At 50.0% G+C, this 19,611-nt stretch overlaps 1 protein-coding gene across 1 annotated transcript in view; it reads right to left on the bottom strand.

The window, feature by feature from the left end:
- LOC106562707 (integrin alpha-11) overlaps window positions 1-19,611 on the bottom strand; it is a 141,539-nt gene that overhangs the window by 72,457 nt on the left and 49,471 nt on the right. The window lies entirely within an intron of this gene.

The raw sequence follows: 19,611 nt of genomic DNA on the forward strand, positions 1-19,611 counted from the left end.
ACTGGTACATGGGGGAGGATGGTGATGTCGGCTACAGTAGAGAACAGGAAGACTGGTACATGGGGGAGGCTGGTGATGTCAGCTACAGTAGAGAACAGGAAGACTGGTACATGGGGGAGGATGGTGATGTCAGCTACAGTAGAGAACAGGAAGACTGGTACATGGGGGAGGATGGGGATGTCAGCTACAGTAGAAAACAGGAAGACTGGTACATGGGGGAGGATGGTGATGTCAGCTACAGTAGAGAACAGGAAGACTGGTACATGGGGGAGGATGGTGATGTCAGCTACAGTAGAGAACAGGAAGACTGGTACATGGGGGAGGATGGTGATGTCAGCTACAGTAGAGAACAGGAAGACTGGTACATGGGGGAGGATGGTGATGTCAGCTACAGTAGAGAACAGGAAGACTGGTACATGGGGGAGGATGGTGATGTCAGCTACAGTAGAAAACAGGAAGACTGGTACATGGGGGAGGATGGTGATGTCAGCTACAGTAGAAAACAGGAAGACTGGTACATGGGGGAGGATGGTGATGTCAGCTACAGTAGAGAACAGGAAGACTGGTACATGGGGGAGGATGGTGATGTCAGCTACAGCGGAGAACAGGAAGACTGGTACATGGGGGAGGATGGTGATGTCAGCTACAGCAGAGAACAGGAAGACTGGTACATGGGGGAGGATGGTGATGTCAGCTACAGTAGAGAACAGGAAGACTGGTACATGGGGGAGGATGGTGATGTCAGCTACAGTAGAGAACAGGAAGACTGGTACATGGGGGAGGATGGTGATGAAGCTACAGTAGAAAACAGGAAGACTGGTACATGGGGAGGATGGTGATGTCAGCTACAGTAGAAAACAGGAAGACTGGTACATGGGGGAGGCTGGTGATGTCAGCTACAGTAGAGAACAGGAAGACTGGTACATGTAGGAGGATGGTGATGTCAGCTACAGTAGAAAACAGGAAGACTGGTACATGGGGGATGATGGTGATGTCAGCTACAGTAGAGAACAGGAAGACTGGTACATGGGGGAGGATGGTGATGAAGCTACAATAGAGAACAGGAAGACTGGTACATGGGGGAGGATGGTGATGTCAGCTACAGTAGAGAACAGGAAGACTGGTACATGGGGGAGGATGGTGATGTCAGCTACAGTAGAGAACAGGAAGACTGGTACATGGGGGAGGATGGTGATGTCAGCTACAGTAGAAAACAGGAAGACTGGTACATGGGGGAGGATGGTGATGTCAGCTGCAGTAGAGAACAGGAAGACTGGTACATGGGGGAGGATGGTGATGTCAGCTACAGTAGAGAACAGGAAGACTGGTACATGGGGGAGGATGGTGATGAAGCTACAGTAGAAAACAGGAAGACTGGTACATGGGGGAGGATGGGGATGTCAGCTACAGTAGAGAACAGGAAGACTGGTACATGAGGGAGGATGGTGATGTCAGCTACAGTAGAGAACAGGAAGACTGGTACATGGGGGAGGATGGTGATGAAGCTACAGTAGAAAACAGGAAGACTGGTAATTGGGGGAGGATGGTGATGTCAGCTACAGTAGAAAACAGGAAGACTGGTACATGGGGGAGGATGGTGATGTCAGCTACAGTAGAGAACAGGAAGACTGGTACATGGGGGAGGATGGTGATGTCAGCTACAGTAGAAAACAGGAAGACTGGTACATGGGGGAGGATGGTGATGTCAGCTACAGTAGAGAACAGGAAGACTGGTACATGGGGGAGGATGGTGATGTAAGCTACAGTAGAGAACAGGAAGACTGGTACATGGGGGAGGATGGTGATGTCAGCTACAGTAGAGAACAGGAAGACTGGTACATAGGGGAGGATGGGAATGTCAGCTACAGTAGAGAACAGGAAGACTGGTACATGGGGGAGGATGGTGATGTCAGCTACAGTAGAGAACAGGAAGACTGGTACATGGGGGAGGATGGTGATGAAGCTACAGTAGAAAACAGGAAGACTGGTACATGGGGGAGGATGGTGATGTCAGCTACAGTAGAAAACAGGAAGACTGGTACATGGGGGAGGATGGTGATGTCAGCTACAGTAGAGAACAGGAAGACTGGTACATGTGGGAGGATGGTGATGTCACCTACAGTAGAATACAGGAAGACTGGTACATGGGGAGGATGGTGATGTCAGCTACAGTAGAGAACAGGAAGACTGGTACATGGGGGAGGATGGTGATGAAGCTACAGTAGAGAACAGGAAGACTGGTACATGGGGGAGGATGGTGATGTCAGCTACAGTAGAGAACAGGAAGACTGGTACATAGGGGAGGATGGGGATGTCAGCTTCAGTAGAGAACAGGAAGACTGGTACATGGGGGAGGATGGTGATGTCAGCTACAGTAGAGAACAGGAAGACTGGTACATGGGGGAGGATGGTGATGAAGCTACAGTAGAAAACAGGAAGACTGGTACATGGGGGAGGATGGTGATGTCAGCTACATTAGAAAACAGGAAGACTGGTACATGGGGGAGGATGGTGATGTCAGCTACAGTAGAGAACAGGAAGACTGGTACATGTGGGAGGATGGTGATGTCACCTACAGTAGAATACAGGAAGACTGGTACATGGGGAGGATGGTGATGTCAGCTACAGTAGAGAACAGGAAGACTGGTACATGGGGGAGGATGGTGATGAAGCTACAGTAGAGAACAGGAAGACTGGTACATGGGGGAGGATGGTGATGTCAGCTACAGTAGAGAACAGGAAGACTGGTACATAGGGGAGGATGGGGATGTCAGCTTCAGTAGAGAACAGGAAGACTGGTACATGGGGGAGGATGGTGATGTCAGCTACAGTAGAGAACAGGAAGACTGGTACATGGGGGAGGATGGTGATGAAGCTACAGTAGAAAACAGGAAGACTGGTACATGGGGGAGGATGGTGATGTCAGCTACATTAGAAAACAGGAAGACTGGTACATGGGGGAGGATGGTGATGAAGCTACAATAGAGAACAGGAAGACTGGTACATGGGGGAGGATGGTGATGTCAGCTACAGTAGAGAACAGGAAGACTGGTACATGGGGGAGGATGGTGATGTCAGCTACAGTAGAGAACAGGAAGACTGGTACATGGGGGAGGATGGTGATGTCAGCTACAGTAGAAAACAGGAAGACTGGTACATGGGGGAGGATGGTGATGTCAGCTGCAGTAGAGAACAGGAAGACTGGTACATGGGGGAGGATGGTGATGTCAGCTACAGTAGAGAACAGGAAGACTGGTACATGGGGGAGGATGGTGATGAAGCTACAGTAGAAAACAGGAAGACTGGTACATGGGGGAGGATGGGGATGTCAGCTACAGTAGAGAACAGGAAGACTGGTACATGAGGGAGGATGGTGATGTCAGCTACAGTAGAGAACAGGAAGACTGGTACATGGGGGAGGATGGTGATGAAGCTACAGTAGAAAACAGGAAGACTGGTACATGGGGGAGGATGGTGATGTCAGCTACAGTAGAAAACAGGAAGACTGGTACATGGGGGAGGATGGTGATGTCAGCTACAGTAGAGAACAGGAAGACTGGTACATGGGGGAGGATGGTGATGTCAGCTACAGTAGAAAACAGGAAGACTGGTACATGGGGGAGGATGGTGATGTCAGCTACAGTAGAGAACAGGAAGACTGGTACATGGGGGAGGATGGTGATGTAAGCTACAGTAGAGAACAGGAAGACTGGTACATGGGGGAGGATGGTGATGTCAGCTACAGTAGAGAACAGGAAGACTGGTACATAGGGGAGGATGGGAATGTCAGCTACAGTAGAGAACAGGAAGACTGGTACATGGGGGAGGATGGTGATGTCAGCTACAGTAGAGAACAGGAAGACTGGTACATGGGGGAGGATGGTGATGAAGCTACAGTAGAAAACAGGAAGACTGGTACATGGGGGAGGATGGTGATGTCAGCTACAGTAGAAAACAGGAAGACTGGTACATGGGGGAGGATGGTGATGTCAGCTACAGTAGAGAACAGGAAGACTGGTACATGTGGGAGGATGGTGATGTCACCTACAGTAGAATACAGGAAGACTGGTACATGGGGAGGATGGTGATGTCAGCTACAGTAGAGAACAGGAAGACTGGTACATGGGGGAGGATGGTGATGAAGCTACAGTAGAGAACAGGAAGACTGGTACATGGGGGAGGATGGTGATGTCAGCTACAGTAGAGAACAGGAAGACTGGTACATGGGGGAGGATGGTGATGTCAGCTACAGTAGAGAACAGGAAGACTGGTACATAGGGGAGGATGGGGATGTCAGCTTCAGTAGAGAACAGGAAGACTGGTACATGGGGGAGGATGGTGATGTCAGCTACAGTAGAGAACAGGAAGACTGGTACATGGTGGAGGATGGTGATGAAGCTACAGTAGAAAACAGGAAGACTGGTACATGGGGGAGGATGGTGATGTCAGCTACAGTAGAAAACAGGAAGACTGGTACATGGGGGAGGATGGTGATGTCAGCTACAGTAGAGAACAGGAAGACTGGTACATGTGGGAGGATGGTGATGTCAGCTACAGTAGAATACAGGAAGACTGGTACATGGGGAGGATGGTGATGTCAGCTACAGTAGAGAACAGGAAGACTGGTACATGGGGGAGGATGGTGATGAAGCTACAGTAGAGAACAGGAAGACTGGTACATGGGGGAGGATGGTGATGTCAGCTACAGTAGAGAACAGGAAGACTGGTACATGGGGGAGGATGGTGATGTCAGCTACAGTAGAGAACAGGAAGACTGGTACATGGGGGAGGATGGTGATGTCAGCTACAGTAGAGAACAGGAAGACTGGTACATGGGGGAGGATGGTGATGTCAGCTACAGTAGAGAACAGGAAGACTGGTACATGGGGGAGGATGGGGATGTCAGCTACAGTAGAAAACAGGAAGACTGGTACAAGGGGGAGGATGGTGATGTCAGCTATAGTAGAGAACAGGAAGACTGGTACATAGGGGAGGATGGTGATGTCAGCTACAGTAGAGAACAGGAAGACTGGTACATGGGGGAGAATGGTGATGTCAGCTACAGTTGAAAACAGTAGAAAACAGGAAGACTGGTACATGGGGGAGGATGGTGATGTCAGCTACAGTAGAGAACAGGAAGACTGGTACATGGGGGAGGATGGTGATGTCAGCTACAGTAGAAAACAGGAAGACTGGTACATGGGGAGGATGGTGATGTCAGCTACAGTAGAGAAAAAAACTGGTACATGGGGGAGGATGGTGATGTAAGCTACAGTAGAGAACAGGAAGACTGGTACATGGGGGAGGATGGTGATGTCAGCTACAGTAGAGAACAGGAACACTGGTACATGGGGGAGGATGGTGATGTCAGCTACAGTAGAGAACAGGAAGACTGGTACATGGGGGAGGATGGTGATGTCGGCTACAGTAGAGAACAGGAAGACTGGTACATGGGGGAGGCTGGTGATGTCAGCTACAGTAGAGAACAGGAAGACGTACATGGGGGAGGATGGTGATGTCAGCTACAGTAGAGAACAGGAAGACTGGTACATGGGGGAGGATGGGGATGTCAGCTACAGTAGAAAACAGGAAGACTGGTATATGGGGGAGATTTGGGATGTCAGCTACAGTAGAGAACAGGAAGACTGGTACATGGGGGAGGATGGTGATGTCAGCTACAGTAGAAAACAGGAAGACTGGTACATGGGGGAGGATGGTGATGTCAACTACAGTAGAGAACAGGAAGACTGGTACATGGGGAGGATGGTGATGTCAGCTACAGTAGAAAACAGGAAGACTGGTACATGGGGGAGGATGGTGATGTCAGCTACAGTAGAGAACAGGAAGACTGGTACATGGGGGAGGATGGTGATGTCAGCTACAGTAGAGAACAGGAAGACTGGTACATGGGGGAGAATGGTGATGTCAGCTACAGTTGAAAACAGTAGAAAACAGGAAGACTGGTACATGGGGGAGGATGGTGATGTCAGCTACAGTAGAGAACAGGAAGACTGGTACATGGGGGAGGATGGTGATGTCAGCTACAGTAGAGAACAGGAAGACTGGTACATGGGGGAGGATGGGGATGTCAGCTACAGTAGAAAACAGGAAGACTGGTACATGGGGGAGGATGGTGATGTCAGCTGCAGTAGAGAACAGGAAGACTGGTACATGGGGGAGGATGGTGATGTCAGCTACAGTAGAAAACAGGATGACTGGTACATGGGGGAGGATGGTGATGTCAGCTACAGTAGAGAACAGGAAGACTGGTACATGGGGAGGATGGTGATGTCAGCTACAGTAGAAAACAGGAAGACTGGTACATGGGGGAGGATGGGGATGTCAGCTACAGTAGAAAACAGGAAGACTGGTACATGGGGGAGGATGGTGATGTCAGCTACAGTAGAGAACAGGAAGACTGGTACATGGGGGAGGATGGTGATGTCAGCTACAGTAGAAAACAGGAAGACTGGTACATGGGGGAGGATGGTGATGTCAGCTACAGTAGAGAACAGGAAGACTGGTACATGGGGGAGAATGGTGATGTCAGCTACAGTTGAAAACAGTAGAAAACAGGAAGACTGGTACATGGGGGAGGATGGTGATGTCAGCTACAGTAGAGAACAGGAAGACTGGTACATGGGGGAGGATGGTGATGTCAGCTACAGTAGAGAACAGGAAGACTGGTACATGGGGGAGGATGGGGATGTCAGCTACAGTAGAAAACAGGAAGACTGGTACATGGGGGAGGATGGTGATGTCAGCTGCAGTAGAGAACAGGAAGACTGGTACATGGGGGAGGATGGTGATGTCAGCTACAGTAGAAAACAGGATGACTGGTACATGGGGGAGGATGGTGATGTCAGCTACAGTAGAGAACAGGAAGACTGGTACATGGGGAGGATGGTGATGTCAGCTACAGTAGAAAACAGGAAGACTGGTACATGGGGGAGGATGGGGATGTCAGCTACAGTAGAAAACAGGAAGACTGGTACATGGGGGAGGATGGTGATGTCAGCTACAGTAGAGAACAGGAAGACTGGTACATGGGGGAGGATGGTGATGTCAGCTACAGTAGAAAACAGGAAGACTGGTACATGGGGGAGGATGGTGATGTCAGCTACAGTAGAGAACAGGAAGACTGGTACATGGGGGAGGATGGTGATGTCAGCTACAGTAGAGAACAGGAAGACTGGTACATGGGGAGGATGGTGATGTCAGCTACAGTAGAAAAAAGGAAGACTGGTACATGGGGGAGGATGGTGATGTCAGCTACAGTAGAGAACAGGAAGACTGGTACATGGGGGAGGATGGTGATGTCAGCTACAGTAGAGAACAGGAAGACTGGTACATGGGGGAGGATGGTGATGTCGGCTACAGTAGAGAACAGGAAGACTGGTACATGGGGGAGTATGGTGATGTCAGCTACAGTAGAAAACAGGAAGACTGGTACATGGGGGAGGATGGTGATGTCAGCTACAGTAGAGAACAGGAAGACTGGTACATGGGGGAGGATGGTGATGTCAGCTACAGTAGAGAACAGGAAGACTGGTACATGGGGGAGGATGGTGATGTCGGCTACAGTAGAGAACAGGAAGACTGGTACATGGGGGAGGATGGTGATGTCAGCTACAGTAGAAAACAGGAAGACTGGTACATGGGGGAGGATGGTGATGTCAGCTACAGTAGAGAACAGAAAGACTGGTACATGGGGGAGGATGGTGATGTCAGCTACAGTAGAGAACAGGAAGACTGGTACATGGTGGAGGATGGTGATGTCAGCTACAGAAGAGAACAGGAAGACTGGTACATGGGGGAGGATGGTGATGTCAGCTACAGTAGAGAACAGGAAGACTGGTACATGGGGGAGGATAGTTATGTCAGCTACAGTAGAAAACAGGAAGACTGGTACTTGGGGGAGGATGGTGATGTCAGCTACAGTAGAGAACAGGAAGACTGGTACATGGGGGAGGGTGGTGATGTCAGCTACAGTAGAGAACAGGAAGACTGGTATTGGGGGAGGATGGTGATGTCAGCTACAGTAGAGAACAGGAAGACTGGTACATGGGGGAGGATGGGGATGTCAGCTACAGTAGAGAACAGGAAGACTGGTACATGAGGGAGGATGGTGATGTCAGCTACAGTAGAGAACAGGAAGACTGTTACATGGGGGAGGAGGGTGATGTCAGCTACAGTAGAGAACAGGAAGACTGGTACATGGGGGAGGATGGTGATGTCAGCTACAGTAGAGAACAGGAAGACTGGTACATGGGGGAGGATGGTGATGTCAGCTACAGTAGAAAACAGGAAGACTGGTACATGGGGGAGGATGGTGATGTCAGCTACAGTAGAGAACAGGAAGACTGGTACATGGGGAAGGATGGTGATGTCAGCTACAGTAGAAAACAGGAAGACTGGTACATGGGGGAGGATGGTGATGTCAGCTACAGTAGAGAACAGGAAGACTGGTACATGGGGGAGGATGGTGATGTCAGCAACAGTAGAAAACAGGAAGACTGGTACATGGGGGAGGATGGTGATGTAAGCTACAGTAGAGAACAGGAAGACTGGTACATGGGGGAGGATGGTGATGTCAGCTACAGTAGAGAACAGGAAGACTGGTACATGGGGGAGGATGGTGATGTCAGCTACAGTAGAGAACAGGAAGACTGGTACATGGGGGAGGATGGTGATGTCAGCTACAGTAGAAAACAGGAAGACTGGTACATGGGGGAGGATGGTGATGTCAGCTACAGTAGAGAACAGGAAGACTGGTACATGGGGGAGAATGGTGATGTCAGCTACAGTTGAAAACAGTAGAAAACAGGAAGACTGGTACATGGGGGAGGATGGTGATGTCAGCTACAGTAGAGAACAGGAAGACTGGTACATGGGGGAGGATGGTGATGTCAGCTACAGTAGAGAACAGGAAGACTGGTACATGGGGGAGGATGGGGATGTCAGCTACAGTAGAAAACAGGAAGACTGGTACATGGGGGAGGATGGTGATGTCAGCTGCAGTAGAGAACAGGAAGACTGGTACATGGGGGAGGATGGTGATGTCAGCTACAGTAGAAAACAGGATGACTGGTACATGGGGGAGGATGGTGATGTCAGCTACAGTAGAGAACAGGAAGACTGGTACATGGGGAGGATGGTGATGTCAGCTACAGTAGAAAACAGGAAGACTGGTACATGGGGGAGGATGGGGATGTCAGCTACAGTAGAAAACAGGAAGACTGGTACATGGGGGAGGATGGTGATGTCAGCTACAGTAGAGAACAGGAAGACTGGTACATGGGGGAGGATGGTGATGTCAGCTACAGTAGAAAACAGGAAGACTGGTACATGGGGGAGGATGGTGATGTCAGCTACAGTAGAGAACAGGAAGACTGGTACATGGGGGAGGATGGTGATGTCAGCTACAGTAGAGAACAGGAAGACTGGTACATGGGGAGGATGGTGATGTCAGCTACAGTAGAAAAAAGGAAGACTGGTACATGGGGGAGGATGGTGATGTCAGCTACAGTAGAGAACAGGAAGACTGGTACATGGGGGAGGATGGTGATGTCAGCTACAGTAGAGAACAGGAAGACTGGTACATGGGGGAGGATGGTGATGTCGGCTACAGTAGAGAACAGGAAGACTGGTACATGGGGGAGTATGGTGATGTCAGCTACAGTAGAAAACAGGAAGACTGGTACATGGGGGAGGATGGTGATGTCAGCTACAGTAGAGAACAGGAAGACTGGTACATGGGGGAGGATGGTGATGTCAGCTACAGTAGAGAACAGGAAGACTGGTACATGGGGGAGGATGGTGATGTCGGCTACAGTAGAGAACAGGAAGACTGGTACATGGGGGAGGATGGTGATGTCAGCTACAGTAGAAAACAGGAAGACTGGTACATGGGGGAGGATGGTGATGTCAGCTACAGTAGAGAACAGAAAGACTGGTACATGGGGGAGGATGGTGATGTCAGCTACAGTAGAGAACAGGAAGACTGGTACATGGTGGAGGATGGTGATGTCAGCTACAGAAGAGAACAGGAAGACTGGTACATGGGGGAGGATGGTGATGTCAGCTACAGTAGAGAACAGGAAGACTGGTACATGGGGGAGGATGGTGATGTCAGCTACAGTAGAAAACAGGAAGACTGGTACTTGGGGGAGGATGGTGATGTCAGCTACAGTAGAGAACAGGAAGACTGGTACATGGGGGAGGGTGGTGATGTCAGCTACAGTAGAGAACAGGAAGACTGGTATTGGGGGAGGATGGTGATGTCAGCTACAGTAGAGAACAGGAAGACTGGTACATGGGGGAGGATGGGGATGTCAGCTACAGTAGAGAACAGGAAGACTGGTACATGAGGGAGGATGGTGATGTCAGCTACAGTAGAGAACAGGAAGACTGTTACATGGGGGAGGAGGGTGATGTCAGCTACAGTAGAGAACAGGAAGACTGGTACATGGGGGAGGATGGTGATGTCAGCTACAGTAGAGAACAGGAAGACTGGTACATGGGGGAGGATGGTGATGTCAGCTACAGTAGAAAACAGGAAGACTGGTACATGGGGGAGGATGGTGATGTCAGCTACAGTAGAGAACAGGAAGACTGGTACATGGGGAAGGATGGTGATGTCAGCTACAGTAGAAAACAGGAAGACTGGTACATGGGGGAGGATGGTGATGTCAGCTACAGTAGAGAACAGGAAGACTGGTACATGGGGGAGGATGGTGATGTCAGCAACAGTAGAAAACAGGAAGACTGGTACATGGGGGAGGATGGTGATGTAAGCTACAGTAGAGAACAGGAAGACTGGTACATGGGGGAGGATGGTGATGTCAGCTACAGTAGAGAACAGGAAGACTGGTACATGGGGGAGGATGGTGATGTCAGCTACAGTAGAGAACAGGAAGACTGGTACATGGGGGAGGATGGGGATGTCAGCTACAGTAGAGAACAGGAAGACTGGTACATGAGGGAGGATGGTGATGTCAGCTACAGTAGAGAACAGGAAGACTGTTACATGGGGGAGGAGGGTGATGTCAGCTACAGTAGAGAACAGGAAGACTGGTACATGGGGGAGGATGGTGATGTCAGCTACAGTAGAGAACAGGAAGACTGGTACATGGGGGAGGATGGTGATGTCAGCTACAGTAGAAAACAGGAAGACTGGTACATGGGGGAGGATGGTGATGTCAGCTACAGTAGAGAACAGGAAGACTGGTACATGGGGAAGGATGGTGATGTCAGCTACAGTAGAAAACAGGAAGACTGGTACATGGGGGAGGATGGTGATGTCAGCTACAGTAGAGAACAGGAAGACTGGTACATGGGGGAGGATGGTGATGTCAGCAACAGTAGAAAACAGGAAGACTGGTACATGGGGGAGGATGGTGATGTCAGCTACAGTAGAGAACAGGAAGACTGGTACATGGGGGAGGATGGTGATGTCAGCTACAGTAGAGAACAGGAAGACTGGTACATGGGGGAGGATGGTGATGTCAGCTACAGTAGAGAACAGGAAGACTGGTACATGGGGGAGGATGGTGATGTCAGCTACAGTAGAAAACAGGAAGACTGGTACATGGGGGAGGATGGTGATGTCAGCTACAGTAGAGAACAGAAAGACTGGTACATGGGGGAGGATGGTGATGTCAGCTACAGTAGAGAACAGGAAGACTGGTACATGGGGGAGGATGGTGATGTCAGCTACAGTAGAGAACAGGAAGACTGGTACATGGGGGAGGATGGGGATGTCAGCTACAGTAGAAAACAGGAAGACTGGTACATGGGGGAGGATGGTGATGTCAGCTACAGTAGAGAACAGGAAGACTGGTACATGGGGGAGGATGGTGATGTCAGCTACAGTAGAAAACAGGAAGACTGGTACATGGGGGAGGATGGTGATGTCAGCTACAGTAGAGAACAGGAAGACTGGTACATGCGGAGGATGGTGATGTCAGCTACAGTAGAAAACAGGAAGACTGGTACATGGGGGAGGATGGTGATGTCAGCTACAGTAGAAAACAGGAAGACTGGTACATGGGGGAGGATGGTGATGTCAGCTACAGTAGACAACAGAAAGACTGGTACATGGGGGAGGATGGTGATGTCAGCTACAGTAGAGAACAGGAAGACTGGTACATGGGGGAGGATGGTGATGTCAGCTACAGTAGAGAACAGGAACACTGGTACATGGGGGAGGATGGTGATGTCAGCTACAGTAGAGAACAGGAAGACTGGTACATGGGGGAGGATGGTGATGTCGGCTACAGTAGAGAACAGGAAGACTGGTACATGGGGGAGGCTGGTGATGTCAGCTACAGTAGAGAACAGGAAGACTGGTACATGGGGAGGATGGTGATGTCAGCTACAGTAGAAAACAGGAAGACTGGTACATGGGGGAGGATGGTGATGTCAGCTACAGTAGAAAACAGGAAGACTGGTACATGGGGGAGGATGGTGATGTCAGCTACAGTAGAGAACAGGAAGACTGGTACATGGGGGAGGATGGTGATGTCAGCTACAGTAGAGAACAGGAAGACTGGTACATGGGGGAGAATGGTGATGTCAGCTACAGTTGAAAACAGTGGAAAACAGGAAGACTGGTACATGGGGGAGGATGGTGATGTCAGCTACAGTAGAGAACAGGAAGACTGGTACATGGGGGAGGATGGTGATGTCAGCTACAGTAGAGAACAGGAAGACTGGTACATGGGGGAGGATGGTGATGTCAGCTACAGTAGAGAACAGGAAGACTGGTACATGGGGGGAGGATGGTGATGTCAGCTACAGTAGAAAACAGGAAGACTGGTACATGGGGGAGGATGGTGATGTCAGCTACAGTAGAGAACAGGAAGACTGGTACATGGGGAGGATGGTGATGTCAGCTACAGTAGAGAACAGGAAGACTGGTACATGGGGGAGAATGGTGATGTCAGCTACAGTAGAGAACAGGAAGACTGGTACATGGGGGAGAATGGTGATGTCAGCTACAGTTGAAAACAGTAGAAAACAGGAAGACTGGTACATGGGGGAGGATGGTGATGTCAGCTACAGTAGAGAACAGGAAGACTGGTACATGGGGGAGAATGGTGATGTCAGCTACAGTTGAAAATAGTGGAAAACAGGAAGACTGGTACATGGGGGAGGATGGTGATGTCAGCTACAGTAGAGAACAGGAAGACTGGTACATGGGGGAGGATGGTGATGTCAGCTACAGTAGAGAACAGGAAGACTGGTACATGGGGTAGGATGGTGATGTCAGCTACAGTAGAGAACAGGAAGACTGGTACATGGGGGAGGATGGTGATGTCAGCTACAGTAGAAAACAGGAAGACTGGTACATGGGGGAGGATGGTGATGTCAGCTACAGTAGAGAACAGGAAGACTGGTACATGGGGAGGATGGTGATGTCAGCTACAGTAGAGAACAGGAAGACTGGTACATGGGGGAGAATGGTGATGTCAGCTACAGTTGAAAACAGTAGAAAACAGGAAGACTGGTACATGGGGGAGGATGGTGATGTCAGCTACAGTAGAGAACAGGAAGACTGGTACATGGGGGAGGATGGTGATGTCAGCTACAGTAGAGAACAGGAAGACTGGTACATGGGGGAGGATGGTGATGTCAGCTACAGTAGAGAACAGGAAGACTGGTACATGGGGGAGGATGGTGATGTCAGCTACAGTAGAAAACAGGTAGACTGGTACATGGGGGAGGATGGTGATGTCAGCTACAGTAGAGAACAGGAAGACTGGTACATGGGGGAGGATGGTGATGTCAGCTACAGTAGAGAACAGGAAGACTGGTACATGGGGGAGGATGGTGATGTCAGCTACAGCAGAGAACAGGAAGACTGGTACATGGGGGAGGATGGTGATGTCAGCTACAGTAGAGAACAGGAAGACTGGTACATGGGGGAGGATGGTGATGTCAGCTACAGTAGAGAACAGGAAGACTGGTACATGGGGGAGGATGGTGATGTCAGCTACAGTAGAGAACAGGAAGACTGGTACATGGGGGAGGATGGTGATGTCAGCTACAGTAGAGAACAGGAAGACTGGTACATGGGGGAGGATGGTGATGTCAGCTACAGTAGAAAACAGGAAGACTGGTACATGGGGGAGGATGGTGATGTCAGCTACAGTAGAGAACAGGAAGACTGGTACATGGGGAGGATGGTGATGTCAGCTACAGTAGAGAACAGGAAGACTGGTACATGGGGGAGAATGGTGATGTCAGCTACAGTTGAAAACAGTAGAAAACAGGAAGACTGGTACATGGGGGAGGATGGTGATGTCAGCTACAGTAGAGAACAGGAAGACTGGTACATGGGGGAGGATGGTGATGTCAGCTACAGTAGAGAACAGGAAGACTGGTACATGGGGGAGGATGGTGATGTCAGCTACAGTAGAGAACAGGAAGACTGGTACATGGGGGAGGATGGTGATGTCAGCTACAGTAGAAAACAGGAAGACTGGTACATGGGGGAGGATGGTGATGTCAGCTACAGTAGAGAACAGAAAGACTGGTACATGGGGGAGGATGGTGATGTCAGCTACAGTAGAGAACAGGAAGACTGGTACATGCGGGAGGATGGTGATGTCAGCTACAGTAGAGAACAGGAAGACTGGTACATGGGGGAGGATGGTGATGTCAGCTACAGTAGAGAACAGGAAGACTGGTACATGGGGGAGGATGGTGATGTCAGCTACAGTAGAGAACAGGAAGACTGGTACATGGGGGAGGATGGTGATGTCAGCTATAGTAGAGAACAGGAAGACTGGTACATGGGGGAGGATGGTGATGTCAGCTACAGTAGAGAACAGGAAGACTGGTACATGGGGGAGAATGGTGATGTCAGCTACAGTAGAAAACAGTAGAAAACAGGAAGACTGGTACATGGGGGAGGATGGTGATGTCAACTACAGTAGAGAACAGGAAGACTGGTACATGGGGGAGGATGGTGATGTCAGCTACAGTAGAGAACAGGAAGACTGGTACATGGGGGAGGATGGTGATGTCAGCTACAGTAGAGAACAGGAAGACTGGTACATGGGGGAGGATGGTGATGTCAGCTACAGTAGAGAACAGGAAGACTGGTACATGGGGGAGGATGGTGATGTCAGCTACAGTAGAAAACAGGAAGACTGGTACTTGGGGGAGGATGGTGATGTCAGCTACAGTAGAGAACAGGAAGACTGGTACATGGGGGAGGATGGTGATGTCAGCTACAGTAGAGAACAGGAAGACTGGTATTGGGGGAGGATGGTGATGTCAGCTACAGTAGAGAACAGGAAGACTGGTACATGGGGGAGGATGGGGATGTCAGCTACAGTAGAGAACAGGAAGACTGGTACATGAGGGAGGATGGTGATGTCAGCTACAGTAGAGAACAGGAAGACTGTTACATGGGGGAGGAGGGTGATGTCAGCTACAGTAGAGAACAGGAAGACTGGTACATGGGGGAGGATGGTGATGTCAGCTACAGTAGAGAACAGGAAGACTGGTACATGGGGGAGGATGGTGATGTCAGCTACAGTAGAGAACAGGAAGACTGGTACATGGGGGAGGATGGTGATGTCAGCTACAGTAGAGAACAGGAAGACTGGTACATGGGGGAGGATGGTGATGTCAGCTACAGTAGAGAACAGGAAGACTGGTACATGGGGGAGGATGGTGATGTCAGCTACAGTAGAAAACAGGAAGACTGGTACTTGGGGGAGGATGGTGATGTCAGCTACAGTAGAGAACAGGAAGACTGGTACATGGGGGAGGGTGGTGATGTCAGCTACAGTAGAGAACAGGAAGACTGGTATTGGGGGAGGATGGTGATGTCAGCTACAGTAGAGAACAGGAAGACTGGTACATGGGGGAGGATGGTGATGTCAGCTACAGTAGAGAACAGGAAGACTGGTACATGGGGGAGGATGGTGATGTCAGCTACAGTAGAGAACAGGAAGACAATACATGGGGAGGATGGGGATGTCAGCTACAGTAGAAAACAGGAAGACTGGTACATGGGGGAGGATGGTGATGTCAGCTACAGTAGAGAACAGGAAGACTGGTACATGGGGGAGGATGGTGATGTCAGCTACAGTAGAGAACAGGAAGACTGGTACATGGAGGAGGATGGTGATGTCAGCTACAGTAGAGAACAGGAAGACTGGTACATAGGGGAGGATGGGGATGTCAGCTTCAGTAGAGAACAGGAAGACTGGTACATGGGGGAGGATGGTGATGTCAGCTACAGTAGAGAACAGGAAGACTGGTACATGGGGGAGGATGGTGATGAAGCTACAGTAGAAAACAGGAAGACTGGTACATGGGGGAGGATGGTGATGTCAGCTACAGTAGAGAACAGGAAGACTGGTACATGGGGGAGGATGGTGATGTCAGCTACAGTAGAGAACAGGAAGACTGGTACATGGGGGAGGATGGTGATGTCAGCTACAGTAGAGAACAGGAAGACTGGTACATGGGGGAGGATGGTGATGTCAGCTACAGTAGAAAACAGGAAGACTGGTACTTGGGGGAGGATGGTGATGTCAGCTACAGTAGAGAACAGGAAGACTGGTACATGGGGGAGGGTGGTGATGTCAGCTACAGTAGAGAACAGGAAGACTGGTATTGGGGGAGGATGGTGATGTCAGCTACAGTAGAGAACAGGAAGACTGGTACATGGGGGAGGATGGTGATGTCAGCTACAGTAGAGAACAGGAAGACTGGTACATGGGGGAGGATGGTGATGTCAGCTACAGTAGAGAACAGGAAGACTGGTACATGGGGAGGATGGGGATGTCAGCTACAGTAGAAAACAGGAAGACTGGTACATGGGGGAGGATGGTGATGTCAGCTACAGTAGAGAACAGGAAGACTGGTACATGGGGGAGGATGGTGATGTCAGCTACAGTAGAGAACAGGAAGACTGGTACATGGAGGAGGATGGTGATGTCAGCTACAGTAGAGAACAGGAAGACTGGTACATAGGGGAGGATGGGGATGTCAGCTTCAGTAGAGAACAGGAAGACTGGTACATGGGGGAGGATGGTGATGTCAGCTACAGTAGAGAACAGGAAGACTGGTACATGGGGGAGGATGGTGATGAAGCTACAGTAGAAAACAGGAAGACTGGTACATGGGGGAGGATGGTGATGTCAGCTACAGTAGAAAACAGGAAGACTGGTACATGGGGGAGGATGGTGATGTCAGCTACAGTAGAGAACAGGAAGACTGGTACATGTGGGAGGATGGTGATGTCAGCTACAGTAGAATACAGGAAGACTGGTACATGGGGAGGATGGTGATGTCAGCTACAGTAGAGAACAGGAAGACTGGTACATGGGGGAGGATGGTGATGAAGCTACAGTAGAGAACAGGAAGACTGGTACATGGGGGAGGATGGTGATGTCAGCTACAGTAGAGAACAGGAAGACTGGTACATGGGGGAGGATGGTGATGTCAGCTACAGTAGAAAACAGGAAGACTGGTACATGGGGGAGGATGGTGATGTCAGCTACAGTAGAGAACAGGAAGACTGGTACATGGGGAGGATGGTGATGTCAGCTACAGTAGAAAACAGGAAGACTGGTACATGGGGGAGGATGGTGATGTCAGCTACAGTAGAAAACAGGAAGACTGGTACATGGGGGAGGATGGTGATGTCAGCTACAGTAGACAACAGAAAGACTGGTACATGGGGGAGGATGGTGATGTCAGCTACAGTAGAGAACAGGAAGACTGGTACATGGGGGAGGATGGTGATGTCAGCTACAGTAGAGAACAGGAACACTGGTACATGGGGGAGGATGGTGATGTCAGTTACAGTAGAGAACAGGAAGACTGGTACATGGGGGAGGATGGTGATGTCGGCTACAGTAGAGAACAGGAAGACTGGTACATGGGGGAGGCTGGTGATGTCAGCTACAGTAGAGAACAGGAAGACTGGTACATGGGGGAGGATGGTGATGTCAGCTACAGTAGAGAACAGGAAGACTGGTACATGGGGGAGAATGGTGATGTCAGCTACAGTTGAAAACAGTAGAAAACAGGAAGACTGGTACATGGGGGAGGATGGTGATGTCAGCTACAGTAGAGAACAGGAAGACTGGTACATGGGGGAGGATGGTGATGTCAGCTACAGTAGAGAACAGGAAGACTGGTACATGGGGGAGGATGGTGATGTCAGCTACAGTAGAGAACAGGAAGACTGGTACATGGGGGAGGATGGTGATGTCAGCTACAGTAGAGAACAGGAAGACTGGTACATGGGGGAGAATGGTGATGTCAGCTACAGTAGAAAACAGTAGAAAACAGGAAGACTGGTACATGGGGGACGATGGTGATGTCAACTACAGTAGAGAACAGGAAGACTGGTACATGGGGGAGGATGGTGATGTCAGCTACAGTAGAGAACAGGAAGACTGGTACATGGGGGAGGATGGTGATGTCAGCTACAGTAGACAACAGAAAGACTGGTACATGGGGGAGGATGGTGATGTCAGCTACAGTAGAGAACAGGAAGACTGGTACATGGGGGAGGATGGTGATGTCAGCTACAGTAGAGAACAGGAACACTGGTACATGGGGGAGGATGGTGATGTCAGTTACAGTAGAGAACAGGAAGACTGGTACATGGGGGAGGATGGTGATGTCGGCTACAGTAGAGAACAGGAAGACTGGTACATGGGGGAGGCTGGTGATGTCAGCTACAGTAGAGAACAGGAAGACTGGTACATGGGGGAGGATGGTGATGTCAGCTACAGTAGAGAACAGGAAGACTGGTACATGGGGGAGAATGGTGATGTCAGCTACAGTTGAAAACAGTAGAAAACAGGAAGACTGGTACATGGGGGAGGATGGTGATGTCAGCTACAGTAGAGAACAGGAAGACTGGTACATGGGGGAGGATGGTGATGTCAGCTACAGTAGAGAACAGGAAGACTGGTACATGGGGGAGGATGGTGATGTCAGCTACAGTAGAGAACAGGAAGACTGGTACATGGGGGAGGATGGTGATGTCAGCTACAGTAGAGAACAGGAAGACTGGTACATGGGGGAGAATGGTGATGTCAGCTACAGTAGAAAACAGTAGAAAACAGGAAGACTGGTACATGGGGGACGATGGTGATGTCAACTACAGTAGAGAACAGGAAGACTGGTACATGGGGGAGGATGGTGATGTCAGCTACAGTAGAGAACAGGAAGACTGGTACATGGGGGAGGATGGTGATGTCAGCTACAGTAGAGAACAGCAAGACTGGTACATGGGGGAGGATGGTGATGTCAGCTACAGTAGAGAACAGGAAGACTGGTACATGGGGAGGATGGTGATGTCAGCTACAGTAGAGAACAGGAAGACTGGTACATGGGGGAGGATGGTGATGTCAGCTACAGTAGAAAACAGGAAGACTGGTACTTGGGGGAGGATGGTGATGTCAGCTACAGTAGAGAACAGGAAGACTGGTACATGGGGGAGGGTGGTGATGTCAGCTACAGTAGAGAACAGGAAGACTGGTATTGGGGGAGGATGGTGATGTCAGCTACAGTAGAGAACAGGAAGACTGGTACATGGGGGAGGATGGGGATGTCAGCTACAGTAGA

Source organism: Salmo salar, chromosome 26 (genome assembly GCF_965601325.2).
Source record: "Salmo salar chromosome 26, fSalSal1, whole genome shotgun sequence".
In the NCBI taxonomy this organism is placed as follows: Eukaryota; Metazoa; Chordata; class Actinopteri; order Salmoniformes; family Salmonidae; genus Salmo; species Salmo salar.